Source organism: Mobula birostris, chromosome 7 (genome assembly GCF_030028105.1).
Source record: "Mobula birostris isolate sMobBir1 chromosome 7, sMobBir1.hap1, whole genome shotgun sequence".
In the NCBI taxonomy this organism is placed as follows: Eukaryota; Metazoa; Chordata; class Chondrichthyes; order Myliobatiformes; family Myliobatidae; genus Mobula; species Mobula birostris.
In genome coordinates, this window is record NC_092376.1 from 46424520 (window position 1) to 46445657 (window position 21138).

Here is a 21138-nt window from a genome sequence, read left to right on the forward strand (position 1 = left end):
AGGTCCAGATTGTTTAATTTCTGCATAATTATTGAAGAGGCAAATCCTTTTTACCTCAGCATTCCAAAAATGTCAACAGATGTAGAAGTATGAGAGTGCCAGCCTTTATGATAATGAGATAACATTTTCTTATGAAAGACTGACTAACTTGTAAAAATGCAGGTACAAAGAATGTACATTTAAAAAAGTTTAGAATGCCTCATACTCTTGTGTCTTCCGGAAAAGGAAGGATCAGTTATTACGGTTTGGACTTTCATTGACAGAGTGAATTCAAGATTAAATTCTGCTTGTACATAACCTCTTCATAAAAGTTGTAAGTGAAAATTATCTTGTTGCGGATATTGTGGAATTTATCTCTATTCATGGATGACATGCATAAAATGCAGCAACCAAAGATTCCGCAAATAATGTTCCTGGCTCCAATTTAAATATGTATTTTGAAATACAATAAAAAGTTATTTGGGTCGTAAAGTTGTATGATATGTATCTAGCTCCACTTTACTGTAGAGACTGGTACTTGAGCTGCATTTCCAAATCTGTTCACCTTGTCAATAGCAAAACCCTGATTCTAGGGAAGCAGGTTCTTAGAATGTCTAGTGAATTGATTTGGCTCCAAAATTCAGTGTATGACATTCCCTGACTGGAGATTAATTTGTGGTGCTAAAGTGCCTTTTACGCTTTCTCCAGCACAATTGTAAATAGAAGGCTTGGCAGGAATTAACAACATTGAGCTTTGTTTTGCTTTGATATGAAGAAGCCACCCAAGTGCAGAGATGGCCTGATATTCAGCCTAAGTTATAAATCAGCATCATGATTCATTCAAAATTACTGTAACCAATTGATCAGTAAACAGACAATGCAAGCTAATGGAAGTTTATATCTTTGAATTGTTTACTGCTAGTGAATGTGTGTGTTTCAAGTTTTAGATCAATCTTTGTAAACTGTTCTCCATTTGCTGAGGGTACATCACCTTCTGAAGCAGTCTTATTGCTATGTGGTACCTACACTTGAACATGGAAATTGGCAGATATGAACAGGAATTGTAACTGAGCAGAGGTTACAGTGACCTTTACAAAGGAGTGCTCCCAGTTGGCCTCAAACTGAGGGTGAGGTTTTAACCAACTAAGAACAGCTACATCTTTTAAATGAATAGACCTTGAACTGTATTGTGCACACTGACTCACTGAATTGAAACAACAGTAAAAGTGATTTTTCAATTATTATTGTTCAACATGGAAAACCACTTAGTGAGGGAAATGTGTTAAAGAATCATGGCTAGAGTATGCTCCTTTCCTTTTGGACTGTTTTCCAGAGGGAAAACATATTCAAAAGATAAAGGTTTGTCAGTGAGCAGAAACACAGGAAAAGATAAAATATTAATGATAAGACCAACTAACAAAAGATAATAGTTCATGCAAGCTTCTTTCCATTTGCCTTGATGAGAGCAGTGATGTTACAACAGCCAGTCTAGCCACTATTGCTCAGTTTTGAAGGGGAGATGAAACATGTGAAGAATTGGTTAACTTGGTAATGTTACCTGAGGTACACCATAGGATTGAAATATGTAAGGCAGTCGTAAAAGAATTGCCTGATCGACAAGTTAACCGCTTCTTTACAACTGATCGTGCAAATGGCAGATATTGAAATTCCTGTAAAGACAGAAATTCAGAGCTTTCCAGTGTAATGTTTTGGCATCATTGGTTCAACTACTGAAGAATTATCTATAAGATTCACTGAGTTCAGGTTATTTGAAGAAACTGCAAAATTCATAATATATTTAGACAGTGTAACATTAGACAAACAATTTGGAAATGTTACAGTGGGTTGATATGGGATATTATTTAAATACAATTGATTTATTACAAAGCAGCTCAATTTGGAGGCAAAAATTTGTCGACTTAAGAGCTCAACTAGAAAATATTGAAAAATATTGGTTAATGACTGGATCAAAGCATAAAAATATTGACTATGTAGTTCTGAAACTCTGGAATTCTAATCCTGAAGCTTTTAACTGTCTGAAAAATCTTGTAATGGCATTATTAACTGTATTTTCATCAACATATTCATGAGAATCATTGTTTTCAGTGACGAACTTGGTCAAGTCTAATTATAAGTGTAGACTTACTGTTGAAACTAGTGCTACATAGCTTTCAAAACAACTAAATAAAAGTTGGTTATGAAATATTTGTCATCGTTAGTCCAGCAACAAAAGTCTCACCAAGAGTAAAGTGTGTTCATTTTCCTTTCCTTGATTATTTTTGAATATGCATCAAAGCTTATAATTTCACATTCACATGTCTTATGCTTTATATGAGATACCATTCCTTTCCAATCCTGATGAAAGGTCTCAGCCCAAAATGTTGACTGTTTATTCTTCTCCGTAGAAGCTGCCTGATCTGCTGAGTTCCTCCAGCATTTTGTGTGTGTTGCTCTGGATTTCCAGTATCTGCAAAATCTCTGGTGTTTATTATTTTTCATTTCTGTTAAAAAAATTAATATTAATAATTTTAGAGCAGGTTTTCTAATATCATTTATTTTCATCTGTCTCTTATAAAATAATACATGCAAATAAGCAAACAAGACTCATCTTTTTTCCTTAAGAAGTCCATAATTATTGTTACCAAATCATTGATCACTGATAATCTCTGCTGAAAATTACCTGACACATGAGGACTTTTTAGAAGATTATCATCGATTTACGCACATGCTCACAGAATAGGGTATTGTGAGAGAAATGTTTGAACAGCAGGTTGGATGGTCTGACTCATGTACGAGAATCTTTTCAGATAGAATAAGTGAAGGATCATATTGTTACTTTCCATTTTACTGATGGCAACCAGCCTTGAGTGAGTAGTGCACCTAATTTGGGTTTAGCATTAATGCACACTTGTCAGTGCTCATAGCCCATGAACATTTTTCCTAAAGGTGTGCACTTCTAGTAGCTAAATATTTATAAGTACTGGAATGAAATGGAGAGAAGGCAGATCATTTACTGATGGATTTGTTTAGAGAGACTTGCATGATTATTGCTGTATAACCAGTGGTGCATATTTTGTAGTCACTGGAAGCTGCTTGCACTCACTGTTGACCTGTGAGGAATGTTCAAACTATGTGCATCCATACTAGTTCAGTGTCTGGGCTTAATTTCATCGGAGAGGGAGAACATGCAAGCATAAATGTTATCATGCACGGAAGAACCAGAATAAGTCCTGCCCTTGAAGCCGCTGACAAAAACATTATTGTTGACTAAAACATATTACAATTCTTAATTTCCTATCACAGCTCTGAAAATAATTTTGAATGATTCTATTTCTAATATTCAGAAACATGAAAAATAAATACTAAAAAGAACTATAAAACTCAACATAGAAAGCTGTATTTAAATGTCTAAATTCTAGAAGAAATCCACATTTAATAAATTAAACTATTTTTGAGTAATCGATTAAAACTTACCTCAGTCCCTTGCAGCCTCAGTGGTCCGTTAATGCACAAAGTTCTTGCGAGGTCCAATCCAGTGCAATTTGTTTAGGTGGCTCACCAGCAGAAGCACTAGGGAATTGGTACAACCTTGCTGTCCGTGATTGTATTCATTGAGCGTCCTATGTCAGAGTCCATCTGATAACTATTACAAACATGTTAATTAAAAGACTGTATATTCGTGGAGAAATGCTAACGTTACTGTTAGTCACAGATGAAATTGTTGGTGGTAATGTGGATAATTGTGAATATTTCTCAAAAAATCTGTGTTAATTTTGGATTTTATTTGTTTCTGCCATTTACGTTGTATTTATTTCCTTTTTTTTGCTTTGCAACAACAAAGGTCAAAAGATTGATTTTTGTTAAGCAAGTAAGGACTTGGGAGTGCTTGTGTGTGAATAGCAAAAGATTGGCTTGCAGGTGCAGCAGGCTATCAAGAAGGCAAATGAAATGTTGGCCTTCATTGCTAGTGGGATTGAAAGAGCAGGGAGGTTATGCTGCAACTGTATAGGATACTAGTGAGGCTGCATCTGGAGTACCGTGTCTCCTTACTTGAGGAACGATATACTGGCTTTGGAGGTGGTGCATGAGGAGAGATTGAGTCACCTGGAACTGTACTTGCTGGAACTAAGAAGGATAAGAAGAGGTCTTATAGAAACATATAAAATTATGGAAAGGATAACTAAAATAGAGGCAGAGAAGTTGTTTCCACTGGTAGGTGAGACTACAACTGGAGGACATAGCCTCAAGATTCGGGTTAGTAAATTTAGGACAGAGATGAGAAGGACTGCTTTTCCCAAAGAGTAGTGAATCTGTGGAATTCTCTGCCCAATGAAGCAGCGGAGGCTACTTCAGTAAATATGTTTACGACAAGGTTGGATAGATTTTTGCATAGTAGGGGAAGTAAGGGTTATGTGGAGAAGGCAGTCAGGTGGAGATGAGTCCATGGTCAGATCAGCCACAATCTTATTGAATGGTGGAGTAGGCTCGATGGGCTGGATGGCCTGCTCCTGCTCCTATTTCTTATGTTTTTATGAAGCAGCACAAATTTAAACACTGATTTCATTATCTATTAAGTTAAATTTATTTGTTACTCTTTCTGTCTGTGTGTTTATGGCTTGCTGTAGCAGCAACAATACGAATTAGATACTGGACTAAAAACCTGCAACTTTTTTTTTAAAAACAATAGCTCTGGTTAATGGATCCTTGACCTGGTAATCAGGAGACCACTGTTAGTGCAAATAGACAACCACATCTCCTTCTCACTGACTATAAACAAGAAAGGGAAGCTAGGAGAACACACACCAGTCCTCATTGAGTCTTCAGTGGAGGAAAGGGTGAGCAACTTCAAGTTTCTGGGTGTCAACATCTCAGTGGATCTATCCTGGGTCCACTGATGCAAAATGAAGAAATGCTGGCAGCACTATTTCATTAGGAGTTTGGGGAGATTTGGTATGTCACCAAAGACTTGCAGCTTTCCATAGATGTACAATGGAGAGCATTCTGACTGGTTGCATTACCGCTTAGTTTGGAGGCTTCAATGCACAGGATCACAAAGGGTTGCAGAGTAGTGTATTGATTATAGCCAACTCTGTCATGGGCACAGCATTCCCCACTGATGACATCTTCAAGTAACATAAGCTCAAGAAGGTGTCATCCACCATTAAAGATTCTCACCATATGGGACATGTCCTCTTGTTATTACCATCAAGAGGGGAGGTACAAGAGCTTGAAGATCCACATGCAATGATTTAGTAACTGGTGCTTCTCCTCCACCATCTGGCCCTTCAAGCCAAGCTGCCTCAAGAACCCCCAACAAATCTGAATATCCGAACCTAATCACAGGACAATTTATAATGACCAGTTAATCTACCCGGTACGGCTTTGGGTTTGGACCCGGAGAAAATCCACACATTGCACGGGAGGACATACAGGGACTCCTTTCGGACTCCAGAAGGCCCTGAGCTGTAATAGTGTGGCACTAACCATGAAATTATCGTGCCACTGCTGCAAAACAACGAATGGCACATCACACACATAGTGGACACTTTATTAGGTAAACCTGTATCCCTTGTTAATATAAATCAGGATCAGGTTTATCATCACCGGCAGCAGCAGCAGTTCAATGCAATACATAATCAAGCAGAGAGAGGGAAAAAATAATAAATAAAATAAAACATAATAAATAACCAGGTAAATCAATTACATATATTGAATAGATTTTAAAAATGTGCAAAAGCAGAAATACTGTATATTTAAAAAAAGTGAGGGAGTGTCCAAAGCTTCAATGTCCATTTAGGAATCGGACGGCAGAGGGGAAGAAGCTATTCCTGAATTACTGAGTGTGTGCCTTCAGGCCTCTGTACCTCCTACCTGTTGGTAACAGTGAGAAGAGGGCAAGCCCTGGGTGCTGGAGGTCCTTTATAATGGGCACGGCCTTTCTGAGACACTGCTCCCTAAAGATGTCCTGCGTACTTTGTAGGCCGGTGCTCAAGATAGAGCTGACTAGATTTACAACGTTCTGCAGCTTCTTTTGGCCCTGTGCAGTAGCCGCTCCATAACAGACAGTGATGCAGTCTGTCAGAATGCTGTCCACGGTACAACCATAGAAGTTTATCAGTGTATTTGTTGACATGCCAAATATCTAATCAGCCAATCATGTGGCAACAACTCAATCCATAAAAGCATGCAGACATGGTCAGAAGGTTCAGTGGTTTAGACCAAACATCAGAATGTGGAAGATATGTAATCCAAGTGACTTTGACTCTGGAATGATTGTTGGTGCCAGATAGGGTGGTTTGAGTATCCCAGAAACTGCTGATCTCCTGGGATTTTTCATGCATAACAGTTTACAGAGGAAAAACTAAAAAACATCCAGTGAGTGGCAGTTCCTGGGGCAAAAAATGCCTTGTTAATGAGAGAGATCAGAGGAGAATGACTAGGCTAGTTCATGCTGGGAGCATGACAGTAACTCAAATAAAAACACGTTAATACAGTGGTATGCAGAAGAGATTCTCTGACTGCACAACACATCATTTAGTGGCCACTTTATTAGATACAGGAGATATTTAATAAAGTGGCCACTGAGTGCATGTGAATGATAATAAATCTAAGTCCAGTTTAAAGGAAGCCGCAAGGTACCGTTTTGATAACAAAGAGGGCAAATGCAGCTTTCAAAATAGAGACACCTATCCTGGATTACGACAGGGTTCCACTTTTATATACATTCAGAAGTTGACTTTGTCCATACATTGGAAAATACACAAAAATCACTTGCTATGGTAGCCATTCCTCTATAGAATTCTAATAAATTACGTTGATGCGAGATAATTAACATATACATTTATTTATTCTCTTTTCCTGCCTAGTTACAATGGTAGTCAACATTTTCCATTGCTCAATAACTGGTTTTCAATGTCCTTCAAGTATCAGTAGCTGTACATTCTTTAATATATTATTATATAGCTATCAGTAGAAGTACTTGCTGTTCAATTTCTAAAGCAAATTTCTTATGTGGTCACCAACTGGCAGCATGTGTTCTTAAGATTGAAGCATGTTTGATTACTGCAGACTGATTACGTGTAAACAGGATTTTTCTCAAGTTCATTAATAAAGAAAAATTACTAAAACTGACAGAGGTAACTAGTTTGTTGTTCCGCTGTGCTCTTGAATTGAATAATATTTATGTGAACTCATACGTACTTGTATGGGCATTGATAAGCTGGGCATTTGTAAACCAGGACAGACTGTACCACCAAGAGAGAGTCTGACAATATCGTGGCATTTTAGTGCACATTCTAACTGTTCAACAATTTGCGTCAAGGAAGACATATCACAAATTGTCAGCGGATTTGCACCACTTTGCATTTAGTCCACGGAATCCAGGCGTGAACTCCGGAAAGCCATTAAGGGCGCTAAGAGGCAATATCGAGCCAAGTTGGAAGCCCAGGCTAACCAGAGGGATGCCGGTAGACTATGGCAGGGTCTAAATGAGATCACTGGCCACAGAAAAGGCTGGGAATATCAATAACTGTGGCGCTTCTCTTCCTGATGAACTTAATGTATTCTCCATAAGATTTGAACAGAAGAGGAGCATCCCGCTCCCTCCGGATGAACTGGACCTGGTGGCATCGAGATTCATTGTCATCGAGGAGGCCTTCCTGAAGATAAATCCAAGGAAGGCTATGGGCCCAGATGGCGTCCCGGGGCAGGTCCTCCAGGCCTGTGCAAGCAAGCTAGCTAGAGTGTTTGCTGACATCTTCAACTGCTCCTTGCTTCAGTCTAAGATCCCTTCGTGTTTTAAGAGGGCAACGATAACCCCAGTGCCAAAGAAGAGCAAGGTGGCATGCCTGAATGACTATCGACCTGTGGCTCTGACATCAATTGCTATGAAGTGCTTCGAGTGATTGGTTATGGCACACATTAATCACAGCCCATCGGTCAACCTTGAGGCTTTATAATTCGCCTACCAGAGCAACAGGTCAATGGCAGATGCCATCTCTCTGGTCCTACGTTCCACCTTAGAACACCTGGAGAATAAAGACGCATATGTAAGGCTCCTTTTCATTGACTACAGCTCTGCCTTTAATACCATCATTCCAAATAAACTGATTCCTAAGCTCCAGAACCTGGGCCTTAGCACTCAGATCTGCAGCTGGATCTTCAACTTCCTCACAGACAGGACCCAGGCTTTAAAAATAGGGGACATGCTCTCCTCTACAATCACTCTGAGCACCAGTGCCCCACAAGGCTGTGTACTCAGCCCCTTGCTGTACTCACTGTACACCCATGATTGTGTAGCCAAGTTTCTATCGAATTCAATATATAAGTTTGCTGATGACACCACAATTGTAGGCCGTATCTCGGGTAATGATGAGTTTGAGTACAGAGAGGAAATTAAGAACTTGGTGGCATGGTGCGAAGACAATAACCTATCCCTCAACGTCAGCAAGACGAAGGAATTGGTTGTTGACTTCAGAAGGAGTAGCGGACCGCACGACCACATTTACATCGGTGGTGCACAAGTGGAACAGGTCAAAAGCTTTAAGTTCCTCGGGGTCAATATCACAAATGACCTGACTTGGTCCAACTAAGCAGAGTCCACTGCCAAGAAGGCCCACCAGCACCTTTACTTCCTGAGAAAGCTAAAGAAATTTGGCCTGTCCCCTAAAACCCTCACTAATTTTTATAGATGCACCGTAGAAAGTATTCTTCTAAGGTGCATCACAACCTGGTATGGAAGTTGTCCTGTCCAAGTCCGGAAGAAGCTGCAGAATATTGTGAACACAGCCCAGCACATCACACAATCCAATCTTCTGTCCTTGGACTCACTTTACACCGCACGTTGTCGGAGCAGTGCTGCCAGGATAATCAAGGACACGACCCACCCAGCCAACACACTTTTCGTCCCTCTTCCCTCCGGGAGAAGGCTCAGGAGCTTGAAGACTCGTACGGCTAGATTTGGGAACAGCTTCTTTCCAACTGTGATAAGACTGCTAAACGGATCCTGACCCAGATCTGGGCCGTACCCTCCAAATATCTGGACCTGTCTCTCGGTTTTTTTGCACTACCTTACTTTCCCTTTTCTATTTATGATTTATAATTTAAATGTTTAATATTTACTATCAATTTGTACTCCAGGGAGTGCGAAGCGCAGAATCAAATATCGCTGTGATGATTGTACGCTCTAGTATCAATTGTTTGGCGACAATAAAGTATAAAGTATTAAATTTTACAGCACATTTTCAATCTCGGAATGGGGTTCCAGGAATTGATAACCTTACAGATTTAATCAGGCTGTAAAATAAATTAGTTGCAGCAAATTGGAGTTGGTACCTAACAGTATATCATGATAAGGGAGAGGTGTTCAAAAAGCCGAAAGACCTAAAGGTACATAAGTCACCCGGACCAATTGAACTGCACTCTAGTATTCTGAAGGAGGTAGCGGGAGAGATTGTGGAGGCATTAGTAATGATCTTTCAACAATCATTGAACTCTACATGGTGCCGGAGGACTGGAAAATTGCAAATGTCACTTCACTCTTTGAGAAAGGAGGAAGGTAACAGAAAGGAAATTATAGACCAGTTAGCCTGACCTTAATGGTTGGGAAGATGTTGGGAGTCAGTTTTTAAAGATGAGATTACGGAGTACTTGGTGACACAGGATATGGTAGGACAAAGTCAGCATTGTGTCCTTAAGGGAAAATCTTGCCTGACAAACCTGCTGAAATTCTTTGAAGAGATTGCAAGTAGGATAGATAAAGGGGATGCAGTGGATGTTGTATATTTGACTTTCAAAAGACCTTTGACAAGGTGCTACACATGAGGTTACTACCAAGTTAGGAGCACATGGTATTACAGGAAAGTTACTGGCATGGTTAGAGCATTGGCTGATTGGTTGGAGGCAGCGAGTAGGAACAGAAGGATCCTTTTCTGGTTGGCTGCCAGTGACCAGTGGTGTTCTGCAGGGGTCGGTGTCGGGACCGCTTCTTTTATACTGTATATCGATTCAGATGATGGAATAGATGGCTTTGTTGCCAAGTTTGCAGATGGTATGGAGATTGATGGAGGGGCAAGTAGTGTAGGCCGCAGAAGGACTTAGACAGATTAGGAGAATTGGCAAGAGAATGGCAAATGAAATACAATGTTGGAAAATGCATGGTCAAAATGTGCAGATTGTTTTTGAAATGGGGAGAAAATCCAGACATCTGAGATGCAAAGGGACTTTGGGAGTCCTTGTGCAGAACAACCTAAAGGTTAACTTGCAGGTAGAGTTGGTGGTCGGGAAGGCAAATGCCATGTTAGCATTCATCTCAAGAGGTCTTGAATACAAGAGCAAGGATGTGATGCTGAGACTTTATAAGGCATTGGTGAGGCCTCATCATGAGTATTGTGAACAGTTTTGGGCTCCTTATCTAAGAAAGGATGTGCTGGCATTAGAGAGGGTTCAGAGGAGGTTCTCAAGGATAGTTCCACAACTGAAAGGTTTATCATACAAGGAATGTTTGATAGCTCTAGGTCTGTACTCACTTGAATTTAGAAGGATGAGGGGGGATCTCTTTGAAACCTTTAAAATGCTGAAAGGCCTAGACAGACTAAATGTGGAAAGGATGTTTCCCATGGTGAAGGGAGTCCAGGACAAGAGGGCACAGCCTCAGGATAGAGGGGCGTCCATTTAAAACAGAGGTGCCAAGAAATTTCTTTGGTCAGAGGGTGGTGAATTTGTGGAATTTATTACCACAGGCAGCTGTGCAGGCCAGGTTGTTGGGTGAATTTAAGGCAGAGCTTGACAGGTTCTTGATTGGACATGGCATCAAAGCTTACAGGGAGAAGGCCGGGGAGTGGGGCTGAGGGTGAAGGAAAGGATCAACCATGATTGAATGGTAGAGCAGACATGACAGGCCAAATAGCTTAATTCTGCTCCTATGTCTTATGGTCTTAATGTCTACAACATTGGTATTCCTTATGATAACTTTACAATGATAGTCAATCATTCCAACCCAGCACAGGAACAGTTGATGCTGTGAAGTCTTGTTTGAGACATTAGTTTAGTTATCAATACTGGAGGTATATTGTTTACAGTGGTTTTTAAATTTTAACAAATTATTACATTTCCTTTCTATCTTGTTTAATCTCATTTGTTTTAGTCTCTATCCTTAATTGAACTACAATTATTACTAGACAACGGGGTGACCCGTTGGGGGACACCCTTTTGAGAGAAGGGTAGTGCAGTCTGATGTGACCAGAATGAACATTAAATTTTCCTGAATGCTACTGGTATCGCTTTGCTTTGGAAACTGAAGTAGAAAGCCTCAGTTTATTAAAGAAGAACGACGCGTAGCAAAGCAAATATAGCTCCTCCTCATTTAACGAAGGTCACTTTGGATTGCATCATTTCTAGTTTATCTGCCACCCTCGTGCCTCTCGCTGTCATTCTGGAGATGTGCAGTCCTTTCATCCCCCGTCTCTTCATCTCTTCTGCTGTTTGTTCCTTGTCTCTGATCCTGGAGAGGTGCATTTCTCAGCTCCTTTGTCTCTTCCTCTATTCTCCTTCTGTGCCTGTTTTTGTCATTCTGGAGACGTGCAGCCCTTTCATCCCCCATCTCTTCAGCTCTTCTGCTGTTTGTTGTTTGTCTCTGATCCTGGAGACATGTATGCCTCTCCTCCTCTGTCTCTTCTTCTCTCATCTTTTTTTGTCCTAACTCTTTGATCCTGGAGTCGTGTGGCCCTAGCCTCATCCGATTCTTGTTTTCTCCTTCTCCTTCCCGCTTCTCGACGACGTTTGGCGCCATCTCTTGACCATAATGTCCTCCTTCCCTTTCCACATGGGATAATTAGGCTGACCATTTTCTTTACCCTAATGATGGATAGAAGATACGAAGCACTAACACCAATGTATGCTGATTATTCTTGATGATGTGGTTGGCACTCTCCTAAATGGACGTGATATAGTTACTGCTGTCCTTTGACTGCAGCAAAGGGTTTTATGGGTGTCTCGGAGTACGTAATTACAATAAGATTTAATTATCTCTTAGTGATGGGTCTCAGTTTGATCTGTCCCAATCCTGCACATGCTGATGGTGATTAGCAGAATGTGACCCCTCGAAACAGAGCTGCCCTGCCCTTTTGCTCCGGTAGGTGTCGCTGCTGAGGATGGCCGTATGCATGTGTCAGGCTGTCACGTCCCGATTTCCATAATGGCCGATCGGGTTTCAAGTGAAAGCGAGCCTGTTGACTTTAGGTGAATGAGCAATTTTATACGAATATATAACCCTGAACTTTGCCTGCATTCTGTAAGTTAGCGCATTTTAATTCGATTGAGATGAAAAAAGTGCCGCTGTAATGCACCATTTGTGCTAATTGGAGGTCACAAACAGACCGACAGAGCATGAGAGTTTTAGTAGTATATAGATGTCATTCTCTGCCTTCTTGCTTCTTAATTCCTAAAACTCACCGATTAATTCCTATAATATGGTGACCAAGTGTAGTATAACCAGTGTTTATAAATTTGCAATATAATGTCACTATGTTTATGTTCTATAACTATGAAAGCAAACATTTCATATGCCTTCGTCACCGCCCTAACTACCTGCAATGCCATTTTCAAAGAACTCTGGACTTGAACCCCAAGGTCTGTCTGTTAATCAATATTCCTTAGCACTTAACCATTTACTTTATGTGTATTTGACTTCCCAAGGTGTCATTACAAAGTGTCAAAGTTCAAGTACCTTGATCTTGAAGAGATTAAATTCCATATGCCAATGGTTCACCCAACCTTCCATCTATTCTCTGTCTTGCTGCACCCTTAGACAAAACCTTCTTAACAATCCACAATGCTACCAACTTTCATGTGATCAGCATTCATATTATTGATATAGATCACAAACATACTGGAACAGAGGGAAATAAGAGGTGGACACAGCGACTGTAGATTTAAAAGTTACATGAGGAAAATATTTCCATTCAGTGAATGGTTAGGATCTGGATAGGACTGTCTTGGGATTAGTGAGGGCTGATTCAACTGTGGCATGATGAAGGAAACTGTGTAAGCACTGGGTGAGTTCTTGAAAGAAGAAAGTTACAGGGCTATGAGGGGAGGGCATGAGAATGGGACTAGCTAAGCTGTACTTGCAGACAGCTGGCTTGGATACAATGGACTGAAGAAACTCCTCTGCTGCAACTTTTCTGTGATTTTATGATAATGTAAAGATGCACAATGGTGAAGAGTACTTAATTTGTTTAATATTAGCATGCTGATTTTCAAAGATTTTTTAAAAAGAAGATAAAACAGAATATTTAACTATGTAACTTAAGATGATATAGAAATTAAGTTGCATTTAGATTTCATTCACATGAATATCTCAACACTTCCTATTTTGTAATAGCTGATTTTTGTGGTTTTCATCTCCTGGATATGGTGGGCAACTTTGGTCTCCTTACTAAAGAGGGCGAGAGTATATTCTTTTCATTGTGGCACACAGAAAATACACTTGATTTCATGAGACGGTGAGTGTAGTGGCCAATTCTAACAAAATAATTGTTGCTGCTGGTATCCCCTACAGATAGTTATCCTTGTATAATGCACCCCCCAAATCACTCCAGTAATGATGATCCACAAAACTGAAGAAACGTATTCATTCTTTGTTAGTGGCTAGCAAAACATACAACCTTGAAGTGATGCAACTTGAGTGTAACTAAGCATTCAACAAAAGTTATGACATCCAATAGTCCCCAGAACCAAACTGCCCAGAATGAAACACACATACGTAGCGTATTCCCTTTGCTTTTACCTTGCCACCACTCACATGACTAGTTACCATCATACTCATAATAAATGTGTATCACAGAATACAATGCAGATCGAAAACAGATGCATGGCTCCTACAGTGAGTAATAAGAATTTTGTTATGGCAGTGCTAAAATAACATTCCACATTTCCAAATCAATGTCCTCCTTTTTCTTTCCAGTATATATCTTTTCCAAAGGGAAAGATAAAAATAATTTAAAGATTATAAGCTGTTTTTAGGAACTCTTAGTAAGTGTATTTTCATGTGGTTGTGATGCTTTAACCTGCAAACTATCATATTGGGAAAATGTGACCATTTTGACAAAGCTGCAATTCTCATGTGAAACTGACTTGAGTCTTCAAGTAATGCTTAACAGGATCTCCAACTCAGCTTACACTGGAAGCCAAAGCATAATTAAGTTATTTTTTGGCATTTGGGGGAAAGAAAGAAATGGTCAATTTTATTGATACTTGGTTGTTTGCTCACCCGTTTCTCATGAGGACATGACATCACTATTATGTATTTTATATGCTAGATAAGGATTTTGTTAATGCATTTAAATAATCACATTTAGTATGGGATACAACAAATACACTTGAAAAAATGATAATATACCAAAATTGAACTAAAACCCTTGTAGATAGATGGATAGATATACTTTATTGATCCCGAGGGAAATTGGGTTTCATTACAGCTGCACCAACCAAGAATAGAGCTTAAGTATAGCATTACAGAAACCACAAACAATCAAACAACAATATGCAAACTATGCCAGATGGAAATAAGTCCAGGACCAGCCTATTGACTCAGGGTGTCTGACCCTCCACGGAGGAGCTGCAAAGTTCGATGGCCACAGGCAGGAACAACCTCCTGTGACGCCCAGTGTTGTATCTCAGTGGAATATGGCCAGAGTCCAACAGCAATAAATTCAATATCCGGTCTACAAACACGTTCCTCGATCGTAATATGACCAGGATTGCACCATCTGTTGTTAACCAGAACAGTAAGCACCCAACTCCTTTACACTTACTGCTCTCAGTACACTTCCGGCCAGCCCAAACGGTCTGGAAGCCATCCATGGAAAAGTTTTGATCGGGTATGTACTCGTGCAGCCCCGTTTCAGTAAAGCACATAACACTGCACTCCCGAAATGTTCTCTGACTCCTGGCTAGCGCCGTCAACTCATCCATTTTATTACCCACCGAACTCCTCTTCTCCATAAGTCTCTGTTGTCTCGACCAGGTCCTCTTTCCTCGACTTTGTGATCCCCCTCTGCATCCTCTGTGAGTTTTCCTCCAGATTTCAGCAGGGGTGTCCGCCGCTCTGTTCGCTAAACCGGCTGGCATAAGCGCAATCAGCTGGTCCCTGGAATAAACAATGCGACCATACTGCTGCCCCGCTAATGAGACATGTTCGAATGTAAATGTTTCCAGCGCTAAAAACCCAAATAAAACTCTCTCCACCAGCGTGTTAGAGAGCGTGCAGCTTCAACGTGTTACCGTGGAAAAGAAATACAAGTAACGTAAGTTAAAGAAGTAAGAGGAAAAAGTAAGAAAGCTAATCGGAACAGCTGTAACAGGCTGCATGCATGACCTCCATTGGATTACAAAGCCTTAGTAAAACCTTTTAATTTGTTAAATGAGGGTTAGACGTTGTCTTATTTTTAATTAATCCTAATTGTACAATGGAACTTAATTGTGGCATAGATTTTTTGTGCTGCAGAATTTATTTTATTTTAAGAGTACTTCATGTGCAAATCCAGGTCATATTTGCTTTGATTTGCATCGATTTTCTTTCTGTGGTTTTTGATAATCCTTGCATAGTGTCTGTGTAAAAGCAACTTCACTGACATTTTAAGTGATAAACAATCAAACACATTCCAGGCTTCAGTTGTTTCACTTACTGTGAAAAGCTCTTCATTGTAATGAGTTGTGTAAGAAAAGAAATAATTGTGAGATTCCCCCCTCCTAAGTATTTTTGAATTTTAAAGGAAATGTTATTATTCTTTTACAACTTCTGTTAGACTTTTTCAAAGAGGCTTTGAGAACATCCTTGCATTGTTTCATCTGTACTTGCAATAGTTCTTTTTGTCATAATGGAGCTCTTGAGTCAAGTGCACGCTTTATTTGTCACTAGTACATCAAAACATACAGTTAAATGCGTCGTTAGAATCATCAACCGGCACAATCGGAGGACTGATCTAGGAATAGCCTTCCATTGCTTATAAAGTAGTAAATGTTGATCTTTATTTTCATTGGGTGGTGTAATGCAGCTGGGGCAGGTTCTCGAATAATCTTTGTTTTGCAGATGCTTAGTGACTGCATTTCACCTCCAGCAAAATTACTATTGGAATAAGACCTAATCCACAAGGCAATTTGAAAATTTCAGTATATACTGGGACAAATCTGAGGGATGGGATCTAGAAAGTAGTTTAAACATGCTGGCATCTGATCACTAAGTTTTCTCAGACATGCATTTGGCTGTGTATTTGCAGAAATCTAAGATGAATTGCATTGCGAATGGCTGTAAACTAGTGGTGTCCTGTGTGATTGCCAGCTGCCAATGTCTCTAATTGGCCCAGTGTCATAGGTTTTGGACTAGAAATGAAAGTAAATTAAATTTCAAACTGGACAATTTATGAACTTTGCTTCAACTACTTTCTTAGTTGTCTGTACTGGTTTGAAAATGGATTATTAAAGAGCCCTTAAAAAGGCAAAAATTGTTATAGGTGTAGTTTTAATTCACAACTTTATCTTAATCTAACTTCTATAGTTCTTTTCAGGATAAATTTTGACAAGGGTGGTGAATATAAATTAACTTACTAAACTAAATCAGATGGAAATTTGGCTGGAGAAATGGCATTTGGACTTCAATCCAGACAAGTATGAGATAATGCATTTTGGGAGGTCAAAAACAAAGGAAAGTATACAGTAAGTAGCTGGATCCTTAAGGACCACTCATGTACGGAACAATCATGGGGTACAAGCCTCTAACTCCCTGAATGTAGCAATGCAAGTAGATAAGGTCGTAAAGAAGATGTACCGTGTGTTTGCCGCCTTTGGTTCAGCATTGAGTATTACAATCAGGCAGTTATGTTGCAGATTGATAAGTTTTAGTTACACCATATTTTAAGTATTGGGGAAGGAGTGGAGGCTTTAGAGAGGATGCAGAAAAAGTTCACTATGCTGTAGGTTACATTGGAGTGTATGAGCTACGAGGCAAGGTTGAGCAAACAGATTTTATTCTCTGGAGCATCAGAGGCCGAAGGGCAATCTGATAGGTGTAGATAAATCATGAGAAGTTAGAAATGTCAAATACTAGGGGCATAGAGAAGTGGAAAGTGGAAAGGAATTTATGAGGTATTTTTTAACGCAGAGAACTGTAAATAGCTGGAAAATGCTGCGGGATAGATAGTGGAAGCAGATAAGATAACAATGCTTAACAGACATTTAACAATACACATAGACGGGGAGTAGTGGGGTACAAACCATATGCATGCAGATTAGTTTAGGCTGGCATAAGGCTGGTGTAGACATTGTTGTTGAAGGACGTTTTCCTGTGATGTACTATTATACATTCCAATGTCGTTGAAAAATTTGTGAGTTTTTCTTTGCAGTAGTTTGACAAAATTGGAAAGTACCCTCTGGCAAGATGACGTTTTGCAAGACTGATGTTAATTAAAATGATAAGTGTACAAATTATTTGCAGTCAGAAATTAAATAAATATTTTGTATTGTATGCTCTCCAGTGCATTGTAAAGTTGTGACAAGTTTTTGCAAACTTTTGAGTTTCTGCTGCCTCAAAATTAATTTTGGCTAGGAATGCTTAGATCCAATAAACAAAGCTTTGTGAGTCAGTTTTCAAAAATGTTTTGAAGCTGGTGCCAAGCCGTATCTAGTATGTTTCCTAGGTTACTTTGAGCTTAGCTCTTAAAAATAAAATAGATTTTAAAAAATACTGAAAACAAGATATTCTGCAGATGCTGGAAATCCAGAGTAACACACACACAAGATGCTGGAGGAACTCAGAAGGTCAGGCAACATCTATGGAAATGAATAAACAGATGGTGTTTTGGTCTGAGACCCTTCAACAGGACTGGAAAGAAGGAGGAAGATGTCAGAATAAAAAGGTGGAGGGAGGGGAAGGAGGACGAGCTAGAAGGTGATAGGTGAAGTGCGGTGGGTGGGAAAGGTAAAGGGCTGGAGAAGAAGAAATCTGATAGGAGAGGAATGTGGACATCGGAGAAAGGGAAGGAGGAGGGTCAATGGTGGGGTGGTGATAGGCAGATAAGGAGAAGAGGTTTGTGGCTATAATGGGGCATAGAAGAAGAGGAAAAAAATTACCGGAAGGAGAAATTGATGCTGGATGTTACCTAGATGAAATATGAGGTGTTGCTCTTCCAACCTGAGAGTAGTCTCATCAGACCAACATGTCAGAACGGGAATGGGGGTAGGAATGAAAATGGCTGCCCACCGGGAAGTTTTGCTTTTGGCAGATGGAGGGGGGATGCCTGACAAAGCAGTCCCCTAGATTATGTTGGGTCTCACTGATGTAGAGGAGGTCGCATCATGAGCATTGGATACAACAGACAACCCCAACAGATACGCAAGTGAAGTGTTGCTTTTCACTTTGTATCATTCCACTGGTTAAAACTGTTAAATGGAGGTCTATGCCTAGATCCTTACCAGCCTGTCATGTAGTAAAATGAGCAAGAGTCAGCTGGGATGCCTGGCTCTGATGCTTACAGTACTTTCTTCCGGTAAGGAAGAATCCTTCATCTGCGCAGTTACCAAAATGAGATCAAGAACTTGCTATGTGGTAATTGTGTGGACAAACCCACTTCCTACTTCTGTCACACAGCCCATTGATTCAATCTAATTGCCTCCCTGAAGGATAACCTATAGATGCCAACTCAAAACCAACAAAACCACATTTCTAAATTCTTGGCAACTTTAGGTTCAGGTCTCGCTGTTGGCATAGGCCTGTCTTTTAACTGTTGGAGGATCTTCACTCTTTGTGGCACAGGAGGTCACTTGACTCATCACTTCAATGACAGAAATGGTTCTAATAGACCAATCCTATTTACCTCCCCTTTCTCCTTATACGTGCAAATCTACCCAAGCGCCTATCGAATTCCCTTTGTAAAGGTGTGATTGATCCTTTTCCAAAACTCTTAACACTATTACAAAATTTCTAATCTGTGTGTATAAAAAATATTTTCTACACAATCCCTTTAGTATTTCTTGTTAAAATTTCAAATCTGTGGCTATGGTCTCTAATGCGAGTTAATAGGAGCTGCTTCATTCTATTTACCCCATCAACACTTGCCAGGAAAGGAAATATTATTATAGAAAATTGTTGGTGCTTATTAATATGCAGAGAAGCCCAATATTTAACTTCGGTTGTAAATTACAAGGTTTTTACTATTATTACTGATCAAAGCATACTGGTAATGGAACTGTAGATCTACCTTTCAAGGTGTTTTGACAATACAAAGGGAACAGAAGTAGTATGCATTTTGCTAGCATGGAGCATGAATGATAACAGGTAGCTCATATGATGTGCAGAGATTTTTTTTAAACCAATGAGGACATGCTTTACATTTTGATAAAAATGAAATGGGTTTAAATTTTACAACTGCAAAGGTGTCCAGTGAATCTGTCATCAGTGGTGGGTAAATTGCTGCAGGGGATTCTGACACACAGGATCTAGCAGCAGTCAGCACAATTTTGTGCGTGGGATGTTGTGTCTAACAGATTTCTTGGAGTTCCTGGAGGAGTCAACCTTGAGGGCAGATGACCACTCTCGTGGCAGGCTAGTCTGGAGGGTTAGATTGCACGGGATCCAGGGCAGATATCCGATCAAATTCATAATTGGCTCAATGGTAGGGAGGATTGAGTGAATGTCAAGGATTGTTCTTGAGACAGGAAGACGGTCTCGTCATGTGCCACGGGGATTAATGCTGGGACCTTTGTTTGAAGAAGACATTTGGCATGCTGGTTTCATTTGTCTAGGCACTGGGTATAGGAACTGAGAAGTTATGTTGCAGTTATATAAGATATTGGTGAAGCTACACTGGAATATTGTGTACAATTTTAGTCACCTTGTTATAGGAACGATGTTATTAAACTAGAAAGAGTACAGTAAAGATTTGCCAGGATGTTGCCTGGATTTAGAAGAGGAGAAGTTGTGTAGACTAGAACTTTATTCCATGGAACGTAAGTGCTTGAGGGGATGACTTTTTAGATCACAAAGGGTACACAAAAGATGAAAGCACAGTTTTTTACCCGGGAGCGGGGATTGCTAAAAAAAAAAAAAAAAGAGGGCATTAGTTTAAGATTAGTATTGAGATATTTAAAATGAACGTCAGGGGCAGCTTCTTTATGTGAAGGTGGTACATATTTGGAATAGGCTGCCAGAAATAGTGTTTGAGGCAGGTATATGAGCAATGTTTAAAAGCCATCGAAGTGAATTAATGGATAGAAGATTTTTAGAGGGATCAGAATTGGAAAGGGTGAACAGTTTCAAGTTCCTGGGTGTCAACATCTCTGAAGATTAATCCAGGGTCCAACCATTGTATGCAATCTTAAGATGGCACGACAGTGGTTATATTTCATTAGGAGTTTGAGGACACTTGGTATAACACCAAAGACTCTCGCAAATTTCTACAGATGTACTGTGGAGAGCTTTCTAACAGGTTTCATCACTGTCTGTTAGGGAGGGGCCACTGCACAGGATCAGAAAAAGCTGCAGAAATTTGTAAATTCAACCAGCTTCATCATGGGCACTAGCCTCTCCAGCATCGAGCACATCTTTAAAAGGCAAAGCCATAAAAAAGCAGTATCCATCATTAAGGACCTTCATCACCCAGGACATGCCCTCTTCTCATTGCTACCATCGAGGAGGTACAGCAGCCTGAAAACACACACTCAACATTTTAGGGAACAGCTTCTTCCCCACATTCAGATTGTACACTGAAACAATGTACAATACCTCACTTTGTTTTTCTTTTTGTTCTACTTATGTAATTTAATTTTAAATTTACTGTATATATATTTCATAGTGTAATTTATAGTTATTATGTATTACAATTACTGCTACCGCAAAACAAAATATTTTACAACATATGCTATTGATATTAAACCTAATTCTGATTCTGATTAACATTTAGCAGTTTCTCCCCTGCAGGTGAAACCCTCAATTTGATTTGCATTAGGTTAAATTTCCATTTTTCCTTGCTTGAATATTTGGTGACAATAGATAAAATGGTTGTTTTTTTCTGACAAATTTGAGTGATCAATTAATAGTGGTGTAATGGTGTTTTTGGGTGATCAGATATCAGGCCCCACTCTGCCCACAGCAGCTGGTACTCCAAC

At 39.7% G+C, this 21138-nt stretch overlaps 1 protein-coding gene across 1 annotated transcript in view; it reads left to right on the forward strand.

Moving 5' to 3' along the window:
* micu2 (mitochondrial calcium uptake 2) overlaps positions 1-21138 on the forward strand; it is a 422357-nt gene that overhangs the window by 156745 nt on the left and 244474 nt on the right. The window lies entirely within an intron of this gene.